The sequence below is a fragment of the Gordionus sp. m RMFG-2023 genome, chromosome 1 (genome assembly GCF_954871325.1).
Source record: "Gordionus sp. m RMFG-2023 chromosome 1, tfGorSpeb1-WG-v2, whole genome shotgun sequence".
In the NCBI taxonomy this organism is placed as follows: domain Eukaryota; kingdom Metazoa; phylum Nematomorpha; class Gordioida; order Chordodea; family Parachordodidae; genus Gordionus; species Gordionus sp. m RMFG-2023.
In genome coordinates this window covers 84408234-84420955 of record NC_088775.1, presented here as the reverse complement: position 1 = coordinate 84420955, position 12722 = coordinate 84408234, and positions in this window count along the sequence as shown.

Below are 12722 nucleotides of genomic sequence, written 5' to 3'. Positions count from 1 at the left end.
TATAGCATTTTCCATTTAGTATTAATACCATGATGTATATATTTTATTTTTATTATAAATTACATTTTTTTAATTAACTGCTTTTACCAAAAACATTTTTCTTTTTATATCTTTTTTTTTAACAATAAAAAAATACCCAATTATGTGAAATACAAATTGATATTAAAAAAAATGTAACGTTAAAATGATATTAAAAAAAAGTTAATATAAAATTTTCACTGATTAAATTTAAATATAAATTGATATCAAAAAATTAATCAATTGCCAAAATAAATAAAATGTTAATATCGATCACATATTCAACATTATCATTTTAATTTTTTGGGTTATGCAATATGTGGCTCTTTCTCTTGAAATTTTGGAAGTTGAGGATAATATGGAGATGGAGTATTATGTTCCCACATTTAGTATCCTAACTACAAAATTAAAGAGTTTGAATAGTCTAAACTTGTGTGTGCCCCTAGTAGACTCTATGTTAAAAGGCATAATACAATTAATTTACTATATTATGGAGACTTTATTTTCACAGCAGAAATATAATAATTATATATGATCCATAATTTATTGGATTCAATATTATATAGGTAGAAATCTAAGATGATATATTATTGTTATGATTTTGAATAAGTAATTTATTCTAATTTAAAGTTAAAAGCTAAAAGATTTATAAAATTTTATGAATAAGATATATTTTAATTACACTATTTTTATAACTATAAGATTCCCCAACTTATACAATGATGATAATGTGTTAGCTGCCATCCAATTATAAACTGGCCATATATCAATTCCGATGATGCTATAGATCAACACGATAGTCTCAGCCGAATAGTCTCATACCAAACAAAAATGACTTCCACTGAAAATTTTTTTGAAATAAAGGATAATAATATAATAGAAAATTGTTGATTTAATTAAATTTTTCAGTTGTTAACGCTCCTTTTTAAAAGTAGCTAGCTTCCGCTCCTACCTTCTCAAAAGGAGCTAGCTCCCACTTCAGCTACTACATTTTTAAAAGGAGCTAGCCCCGCTCCAAGTAATGGAGTGCCACTCGATAACCACTCCTATTTTTTTAGAAGGTACACGAAACAAAATCATATTTCATCAAAAAATTTCATTTATATTAAATGATCTATCAAAACATTTATAATCTTTTATCTGCCTTTAAAAGTAATAATTTTTCTAAATTAGAATCTACATCCACGCTTCTCCCCTAAGACCTGTTTTGCAATACTAAATAAGCGCTCCACAGGAGCACTAGAGGGAAGCGGGATAAGGATATTTTTTAATTTAGGTATAAAAAAGGAGGTTGAACAAGTAATGAGAAAATTAAAATAAATATTAAAATATATTTAAAAAAGCAGCATATCTAACAACCCAAGCTCAACAATAATGAATTGCCCAAATAACCATTTTAAAAAAAATTATTTTAAAAAAAATATAGTTTTATCATCGTATTTAAAAGAAAGATTTTTTACTTTTAGATGCTTTTTAGATTGAAGCTGCTCACTTTTGAAAATGAAATACTTTTACTTAAACACAAAAGGCATTTTGCAGTTAAATTTGTTGATCATTTGGATCCATCTTTTAGAAATTTAAAATATTTTTTGTATGATGGAAATGGAAATTCGATTTCTTCTGCTATGTCTCTAAATCTATAATATCGAAAACTATTTTTTATTATATATATCTATAAAATGAATATTAATATGACTTACAAAATTTTCCAAAATATTTTCAATATAAAAAGAAAAACTTGATGTTTAATATTTAAAATGATTAGAAGAAAAACCAATATAAAACTCGACTCAACATATAATAATGGATAAATTTAAATAAAATAAAATTTCATTTTTATCGAATTTTAATTAACAAATATTATTAATATTTAAAAAATAATTTAATTTATACCTTAAATTTAGAGGAGCGGTGGAGCGGCTCTCCTCCACTCCAGCCCTAAAAGGAGCTAGCTCCCGCTTTTCATTTTTTTTTGAAAAAATGTAGCGGCGCTCAAGGAGTGCTTCTCCTGTAGCTCTGCTCCTCAACTACTCTGTTTTTAAATAAAAAAAATATTTAAACTTAAGTTTCGTCTTATACACCCAACTTTCGAGCTAAAGTAATTTTTCTTTTTGTTATATCTTTTTGTAAATACAGAGTTATACATTTGCTTTAAAAAAAAGGATCTTCAAAGATCGAGATAAAGATCGATATCTTTGAAGATCGTAAAATTTGAAGATCTTTTATTTTTTTTTAAATTTTGAGCTACCGATCTCGAAAGATCTAGACCTTTGATTTTATTTTAAAATATTCTTGATTAACGATCTTCTTAATATTTTAAAATGTTTAAGTAAATTATTATTTTTATATTTTTTTTTGAAGTAAATGGGTTAGTGGTAAGTTTGTTACGAATGACCAAAATTCTGAAATAATTGTAAAATATCACCAAATTAATATTCCATTAAGATAGCTCCAATTTTATTTATCATATAACACAATAAAATCTTGAACAAAGGAGTTCTATCTTTTCTTTAAATTATCCAGAATTATTCATTGATTGACATTCGTTTGATATTCGACATGCATAACTTATAAAATAGTCGTATGATATTGTATAAAATTACATATAAAATCTACGAATTTACATTTAAATATTATTTGATTGACATTGGGTATTATATAAAGTTATATATTTATAATGTAAAAATACACAACTACAACAGTAAGCATGTTAAATTAAAATTCAATGAAGATGTACTATAAAAAAATATGACAATTGTCATTATCGTTATTTTTTTTAACTTTTTTTGGAATTTCTTCGATCACGCCTATAAAGCTTTGGGCATAAATGGAACACTAACCTAGATTTAGTTGTCAACCATTCGTAATTTAGTTCAATGCTATTATTTCAAATTTTATAAAGGTTTAAAAAACAACTATTTAATTTAAAAATTTTCCTCCCTATCCCAAAAATCTTTAATTGAAAAATATAATAAATTTTTTTTTTCAAATTAGAGTCGATCACTAATTGTAGTGTTGTTGAATTAAGCCGATATATAAAAATGGCTAGCTCAAAATTTTAGCCAGAAAAATATTGCCTAAGCTTCAAGATTTTATTTAATAGATGTTCAAACCTTCATGCCATCTATGAGCAAAATATGAAAGCTTGCATAATATTTTCCTGGGTAAAATATTGAGTTCACCGTTTTGAAAAATCAGTTCAAAAGGAGCCGTTTAACAACACTAACTAATTGCTTTGTCTCGATCACAATGAACCTGAGTTTCAAATTTTGGAAAAAACATCATTCTTAATCCTTTTTATTTATAAATTTGTGATTTTATTTTGAAAGATTTGTTAAGCATGAAAATTTCGAAAAATATTTGGCATTTTTAGGTAAAAATGCATAAGGACTATTTTATTTAACATTTATTTTATGGAACATTATTTTCTGTTATATAAAAATCATTTATTTTTATTAAACCAAAATCGATTCGTTAATTTTTTTTAAAATATAATTAAGCTCGGCCCGATTTTTGTAATTTTTACTTGGGGCCGTGCTAGGGATTTCGACCCAATATATTAAAGAATAAAAAGATAGAGTTGTTCAAGATTTTATTATATAGTTATTCAAGAAGTGTAACACTAATTTTGTGAGATGTTGGCCGTTTACTTTAGCCGTGAGAGGTGATAGTAATAGTTTACATCTATTTTTTAAGTGGGCGGGGGGGGGGTAGGCATCTTTAAGGGGGTAGAATAAATTTCTTTCTAGTAAATTTTTTAGAGGAAATAGGGCAAAATGTATTGCTGAAAAAATTATTACTTTTATTATAACATATTACAATACAATGATTTTGCTCATCATCGACCAAATCTACATATTGCATACAATCATAGAATTTTCCAAATAAAACTTTCCGCTATCCTTTTAAATGTAAGTTAAAAGGGTTAGACATTCTCAAAACTCATATTCAAGCAAAACAATATATTATAATAATGCATTCATTATAAATTAGGGGGTTTTTAATTTAATTCCTGTTCTAAAAAAAATAACTCTTTTATATTCATAATATTTTAATAGTTTGGTAGTAGAGCTAAAATAATTTAAGTTATTCTTTTTAAAAATTTATGAAGGGAGTACCATTATAATTAAATAAGTGTAATTAATAATGTGAATTTTTCTTATTTTATTCTTGTTTTTTTTAACTAATAGCCGGTTCTTTAGTATTAAGCCGAAATCCGACCTAGGAAACGGCCTGCCGGCTGAATATTTTTTTAATCAGTGATAAACTACTTTTTCATTTCAAATTTAACTAACATTCATTTGCTTCTAGCATTTTTTTTTTAATTTTCCTTTCTGACATTTTCAAATTTTTTTTTTAAAAAAAATCTCGGTTCCTGGATAGCAAAGCGAACAAAATATTAAAAATTAGGTCTAAGAAATGTGACTGGCATATTCCGAAAAAAATATAATCATTTTATGTATCAGATGAAAATATAAAAGTAGTGCGCTTTGTTAAGTTAAAAAGTAAAATAAAAAGTTATAAGTAATTCCAATTCCAAACCAACTGCGTAATTTATATCGGCAAGAGATAATTAAAATTATTATCGTCATAAAAAAAATTATCACGTTGCAGAGATGGTCATTTTCCCTTATGAACGACTTTCTAATTTTTATCGGCAAAAATAATGATAATAACAAAAATTAATTGGACACAAAAATTTTTTTTCAAATATATAAGAGTATTAAAATTTCAATTAAAAAATCGAAGATTATGAAAAAAAAAACGCCCACAAAAAAGTTAATAACTAAAATGACGATTTTGACTGAGTTTATTTTAGTCAAATTTAAAGCCATTTTCTGTTTCACCTATCATTTTTTTAATTGCGAATAAGTAATTTGATCTAATTGAGAACCATTTTCTGATTCACATTGTTACGATTTAATTACACCATTTTATAGATATCATGGTAAATATCGCGAATAATAAATCTAAAACTATAATTGTTCCAAATCTAAATTGTAAATTTTATTAGTATAATTAATTAATAACACCAGTTCATAACACTATTCGCTATAAAGTTTTGCATATTTTTCAATTTATATGAAAAATCCATATAAAAATGAATACTAAGTATAATTGTTTGCATTACTTTTATACATGTTAGATATGCATTTCCGGTCAAATAAGATTTTTCAGATTTAAAAATTCCCAATGAATTCCATATCCCAATACAACATATATAATGAAATAATTAAATTCGAAATATTTAAATACATGAAATTATTATTAGCTTATATTTTATACTTAAATAATAAAAAATAATCTTGTTTTGAGGTAGGAAAATCAAAAATATCCAGTTTCGGTCCATAATTAGGTTCGAGCTTGGTCGGGCAATATTCTTAAAAACAATTCGGGCCGAAGAAGAGTTCGGTTTAAATTTTGAAAATAAAATTTACATATTTTTAAAATTCCCATGAAACAAGGTGCTAATGCAATTTCTTTGTTTGTAGTAGAAAATGAACAAAATATCCGATTATATTTAAGTGTCAAAAATGTAAAATTATTTTATAAAAATTTTTTTTAATATATATTTAAATTTTTTATTTTATTCGGGTCGAGTTTTTGGGGAAAATAAAGAAAAACATTCGAGATTGTTCCATGACGGGCTAGAAAAATTAGGCCCATTCATGCCGGAAAATCCACCGATTGAGATGAGCGGCGGGGCTAGGCTTGCCGCCGATTTTTTTTATGGCGGTGGGGCTACATGCATAAATTTTAGAATGCCACTTATTTATATTTATATATTAAATTTATTAACATTAATAAAATTTAAATATGATTACATTCTATTGGCATATAATCAAAGAGTGTATATCATTTACATATATTCATACATCATATTTAAAAATGACACAAACATTGATACATTTTAATTTTTTTATGGACTCACACGTTTTAACCCACCCTAGTTTGTTTATTGCCAGCACTAATTAGTTTGAGTATCTTTTTAATGTAAAACTGATTTATTAAATTAATTATATAAAACTTTATTTTGAAAGCAAATTTGTTTTATTTCAGCTCTAATTAATTAATGTATTTTAAATACTTTTTTAATGTATAAAATGGAATAGGGCGAAATTATGTTTTGATATGCTGCTTAGATTTAATGCTATATAATTCTATAAGCAATAAAGGAATAACTGGTTTTCTTGAGGTTTGAAATTTAAATAAAATGATTATTAAAAAATAAATTTTCCTAAAGAAAATATGATATTGATTCCTCGTCAGAATTGCCTGATAGGACAACCATTAGACGGGGATGAACTAGATGATGTTTATTCATCTATAAAGGCCCATAAATCTGATTGAATCCAGATCTAAATTTTCTTCTACCACTTTTGGTTTATGGACAGATCATTTTAGGCATCGAAATTATAGTCATCGTCATTTAAATGAAAATTTTGATTAAAATATTTTACCCTGGCAACTAGAAACGTGACGTTAAAGCATGCTGGTGAAACCATATTATCTGAGATCGATATTATAGAAGAGGAATTCCATATAAAAAACAAAATAGTACAGATGGTAACTGATACGAGTCTAATGCCATAAGAAGCGTCCGATTGGGGGTTTATGAGAATTATTCATGCTTTGGGCATGGACTTCATAATTTAGTTGATGTCATAAAAAAATTCCAGAATTTATATTTTGATTAAAAAATTAGAGAAATCATTTCAGCCCTATATAACGAGTAGCTGATTTGAAATGTGAAATTGAGAATGTGCATCTTTATGAGACAGACTATATTTTGGATATTGATGATTCTAATCCATACCTTGATGAACATTTCTATGTCACTGGTGAGGCTGATAATATAAATTGCATTACACCAACAGATCTAATAAATACAAAAAGCTTTAAAATTAAATTGCCCTACCCGCTGGCACAGCATATTAATTATGCTAGAAAGTATCAGTATGTTAATAAAATTCCTATAAATAATGTTCTAAATAAAATAGGAAAACAATCCTTATAACTTTTTAATAACGAAGGTTTATACCTTACACATTATTAAATTCCAAGAATCGATGGAATTTCTTTCCTCCCAAAAGGGATCAACAATAAATTTAGGATTATTATTTGGCAGTGAAATAGAAACACATATACAAATCATTAAATCTGATTGCTCAGATATCATTTGCCTAAAAGAAAATATACAATGAGTATAATTTTTTAATTACAGAACTTCAGGTAATTTATTTTATATTATATCTTTATTAATAAATTTATATTTTAAACATTATATATTAACGACATTACCTTGATCCGAGATTTCAAAATCTTAAAATTACTTCACAATATTTAAATAACAACAATACAATTTTTTACTAGAACTTTTAGAGCATGATAGAAATGCACGGAGTGAGATTCAAGAACATTAGAAATATAGAGCAAGTATTCCATAATTCCCTTAGCCTACATAATATACCAGAAGAGGATGCACTAAACTTTTGGAAAAAAAGCGACTGGAACTTCCTAGACCTGCTAATTTAGCTAGGAAGGTTCCACCCAGGTGGAGAATTTTTCCCATCGCTGGAGTATTACTAAAAACAAAAAGTGCTTCCCACGTATCTTGATAAAATACTATTTATTCATGACAATTACAATTTTACTAAATCTGATTTCTAATTTATTATATTTATAACTATATATTTAGCTTGCATTCTAATTTATATTTTTTTTAATAAAAAAAATTGTGTTGTTTATGTGACTCTGGTCTGAGTAAAATGCAATTCCTTAGTCTATTTCTGAGAATGAGAAAATACATAAATTTAAAATAGGAATGAGACAGAAAATAATTTAAGAAATGAATTGAATTAAATTATTTTAGCGATGTTAGAACTAAGAGTGCCCACATAAATTATGCAAAAATTTTTTTTTAAATAAGTAGCCCACCGCAGCCGCCCTCAATATTGGGGGCAAAATCAGCGCGGCGCCAAACGCTGATAAAAAAAATTTAAAAATCTGCCGCTGCGATTGAGGCTTCGGGCGCACAGGTCTAGTCATACCTAAATTAATCTAATTACAAATCGCAGCCGAAATCCTGCTCACATCTCAAACATTCTCGAAGGATCTGATTTCCGGAATCAGACAAAAATTCGAATCCTTTTACTAACATCCGAAACAAGGAAAATAAAAAATATTTAAAATTATCGTGAATTTTTTTTTTATTAGCTTAAAATAATATTTACGAGAACAGGCGAATTTCCTATGTGGTGATAAATCTCCCATTTTTCTACCTCTTGGTTACGCGCCTGCAACCCAAGCCCTTGGAATTAAAATAATCTATGTTAGCTTTCATATAACCAAAAAAAAGAGGATAATTTAAGAGCCATGTCTCTGTGACAATAATTAGTTAGTAATAATAAGATAACTTATTTTCACAACTTTAATCATTATTAATAACGGGGCGGGGCTTCTCTTCCCAGCGTTATATCGAGGGTTTTCTTACCAGGCACTCTAAAACATAAAAGGAACACTAAGCCATCCGATATCGATTTAATATGTAGCAACTATAAATAATTATATTTAAAAAAAAAACAATTTCCTTAATTAAAATTTGAAAAAAAAATTTCTATAAAAATAAATATTGAATAACCTGTTTAAAAAAAAAATTTTTCATAAATAATTTGATATTTTTTCCAAATAACAAATTTTTAAATTTTAATTGACTTTTTTTGATAGAGCAAAAAAAAAATATGATATCCTAAGAAATTTATTTTTAATTTAAATTCTTAAAATTTTAATTGCCTACTCATTTTTGTATCAAGAAATTAACTGAAGATATTATATTTATTTTGAGAGGGATTCATGTTTAGGCGATAATTCGGATTGAATGGGGCCATGATCAACTGATAAGAATTGATTATGTTTCCAACTCAAAAAAATTGTCGTTAAAACAGCTGATTTATTATATTTCCTATTCGTCTATTTATAATCACATGACTTCGGGTTTGACAGGTTATTAATAATAATACAAATGATTATATTTTATTTAAAAACCAATTTATCTGCAATATTCAAAAAAGGGAGTTTGCGGGATCTTTAATAATAGAAATGATTTAAAAAACGGGATTGAGCGGATCATATTTTGGAGAGTTCTTAAAAGATACTTTTAAAATGGATCTAGATACATAGATAATAAATATTAATCTTCACATCAAATCTTAAGTTTTAATGCTCAAGGGTTTAAAAGTTATTCGCTTAAACGTGGGTATTCCCGATAATCACTCTGGTCTCCCCTATTTTTAAAACTGCACCATTTTTTTATTTGATCACGTTACGTTAATAAAGCAAATTTCAAACAAAATATATTTACATATATTATAACGTATAAATATTGAATTTAGCATGAAGCCTCTACTACATGGGTTTTAAATTTGGATAAGGAGACGATGAACCTATTTGAACCAATCGCGTGACTACAGGGTGGGTAGGTGGATGAAACAAAAGCGGGTTCAAAACACCCTAATTTAATACTTATCATTATACTTATACAGTGAACCTGGTCAAATTTCGACTCTTGATAATTCGGGCTCCCTAATTTGACCAAAATTTTTGAGTCCAATCAAATTCCTGACAACTGCTATTTATCAAATGCCTTGATAAATTAGGACTGTCTAAGTTGGGAAAAAATGTTAGTCTCAATAGTGTCCTTATTAGACAAGTTTTACTGATATCTACCAGGGATCCGGAGTGAATCTTACCTTTATACCATAATGAACCTTTATAATTTTCTGAACCGTACCCGTAAACAAATTTTTATATCAAAACTCTGAAGGAATCGAACCGAACCTTTATAATTTTGTTGAACTAACCGTTTTGTGTTATACAAATCAGTTGGACCCATAATATTTCATAACTTACACTTTCTTTTACCCTGGAAATTTTTATTAAATTTTATAAATGGATTTTTTTTTTCATATTTATTTTATTTAAATTTATTTAACTAAAGATAACTATTCAAAAATCTGAATCAACCTTTATAATCTTCTTAAAAAAACCTTAACTGAACCTTAATAATTTAAGCAACCCGTAACCGAACCATATCCTTTATGCATACCGGTTAGGGTCCGATTAAGTCTAAATTCCTCAAATTGAGTTAAACGACATTTCGATGATAATTTTTTTTTTTTTTAAAAAACGTAAGGAATATCTGGCAAATCTCATAATGAAGTTCGCTACAAAAAGTTTTTAAAAACTATAAAATAAATATTTTTGATCATAAAAATAATAAATATATAAAAATATGAATAATGACTAAATTTTCATATTTTTACAAATTTATACAATTTTTAATTATTATTAATTAATGCATCAACGACTAAAAAATCGATTCGCGATTTTAAATTAAAAAAAAAATATTTGATATAATTATAAAGTTATATTGTTATTGTTCATAATATTGTTCGTTTTTTTTTTAAAAAATAGAGATATTATAATTTATAATATAAGTATCAACTTTTCCTTTCGTTATTTTATAATGAGGTTATTCTTTTTGGAATTTTTTATTTTTTTTTTAAAATATCAAACAAATTAATAATAAAATAAATTTTCATTAAAAAAAGGGCGCGAAAAGATAAATGAACAACCAAAGTTGTTCAAATATAACGGATATATCTACATTCCATTTAGATCACAAAATACTTTTTTGCGTAATAGTACCAATACTCTTCGTAAGCGGAGTGATCGGGAATACCCTTGGCGCCATTGTATCATCTTCCACGAAAAATATAAGGTTAAAATTAAATAAATCATCGATTACATCTGAAGCCAGGTCCTCCAAAAATTATGAGGGAACCAGTGGAATCTCCCCTTCTGACGCCGAGAATAGTCGTGATCCCAGTGTCGAAACAAAATCGACGCTACTCAAAGACCTGACTAAGGTTCCGCCTCAAAGAATTAGTAATAACAACATCCGGCGCAAAAAAAAGCGATTTAACGCGAACCAGTTCCTACTAAAATGGTTTTTTTTGGTAAACCTATTCAATGTGGGCCACATTTTGCCGATTCGTATCATCGACGCTTTGGAGGCTCAGAGGATGATTAAATTACAAAAAAGATTTGGTACAGAATCTATAATGTCTTCTTGGATAACCGGATATGGGTGGAATTATTATATGGCTAACTATCACATCCCGATCTGCAAATCTTTCGTAACCTTGGGATCTTTAGTTTACGTTTTGTTTTTTATGAATCAAATGGTGGCCATAAAATTTCCTTTTTCCTATGAAAAGTTATTCACGAAAAATCGCCTGAGGTTGGCTATCGCCTTTTGCTTTTTCTATTGTTTCCTTTGGTACTTGCCCACCATTAAATGGTTCGATCTTATTAAAATTCCCATTTGCGACAATGTTATCCCCTCGTTCGATGTCCTTAAAGCATCCAATTTAACTTCTAATTCACGGGCAAATTTGGTAAACCGCCCCATTAAACAGTATTTCATATACAATTACAGTATTCGGAGAGAGCAAAATTCGCTTTTTAAACGATTATGGGCCATATACCAAATTTTGAGAGAATTATTCACCAAAATTTTACCCTTTTTGTCTATCATGTTATTTAAGAGTTATGCATTAAGGAAAACTAAGAATAATTTTTTAGTTCAGAATCTTGATGGCATTCGTAAAAAGCCCATAATTAATTCGAATAAGGATTCTTTTTACACAAAATATATCAGAAAAAATGGATTCGCGAAATTTACTGGCACCATGTTTTCTAACAAAAACGATCGTCAAAAGGATTCGAAGGAGATGCCGTATGCGTCAAACATTCCTTTAACAAATGAGCCGGCCGCGGTAAAAGTGGTTCCCAGTTACGTGCAAAAGTTAGAAAGGGAGCGGAAGCAGCATAAGCAAACTATGTTCATTCTTACCATCGAATTTATCATTTTTCTGCTACCCATATCGATCATGCAAATGACAACGGATTATATGATACGGTATTACAACAACCGGGAAGTAATCATATTCCACAATATCTTCAACGTACTTGAATTTGTGTACATAAGTTGGTCATTTTTTTTAAATTTTGCGTTTAACCCGATATATCGTTTATACGTTTATGAAAGATTACGAACTTTGTAAAAAAAAAAAAGAAAAAAAAATGTCATAATCTATAATCTACAATAATCTTACTAATTTATTATTCCTATTATAATTTTCTTATCAAAAACTTAATTATAAATTATAAAATTTCTATTTTCATTATGTAGTGTATTATTTTTTTAAACATTATTTAAAATAATAACTTCTTGTAAATCAAACCTATCAACTTGATATTAAATTAAGGTGTTAAGATTTGTCTACACATTACAATAAATAAATAAAAAGATTTCTAATGGAGATAAAAAAAAAGAAATAGATCCATTGTAATTCATTGATATTTAAATTAGAAGATCTGCAAATCCCACGTTCGTACCCGTACTTAAATTTTTAAATATGATATTAACATTTAATTTAGTGAAATAAATTGATATATTTTAAAATTTCTTGAAAGAAACAAGGAGAGATTTTTTTTTGCAATTGAAAAAAAAGATTTCATTTTTCTATATTTACAATAAATTCTGATCCCGCTGAAAATTAATTTTTTGGGACTGGCTTTTCGGGACAAATAAAAAAAAATGTGTTCGGGATAGGGCCGAGCTTAATAGGCCCGTTATA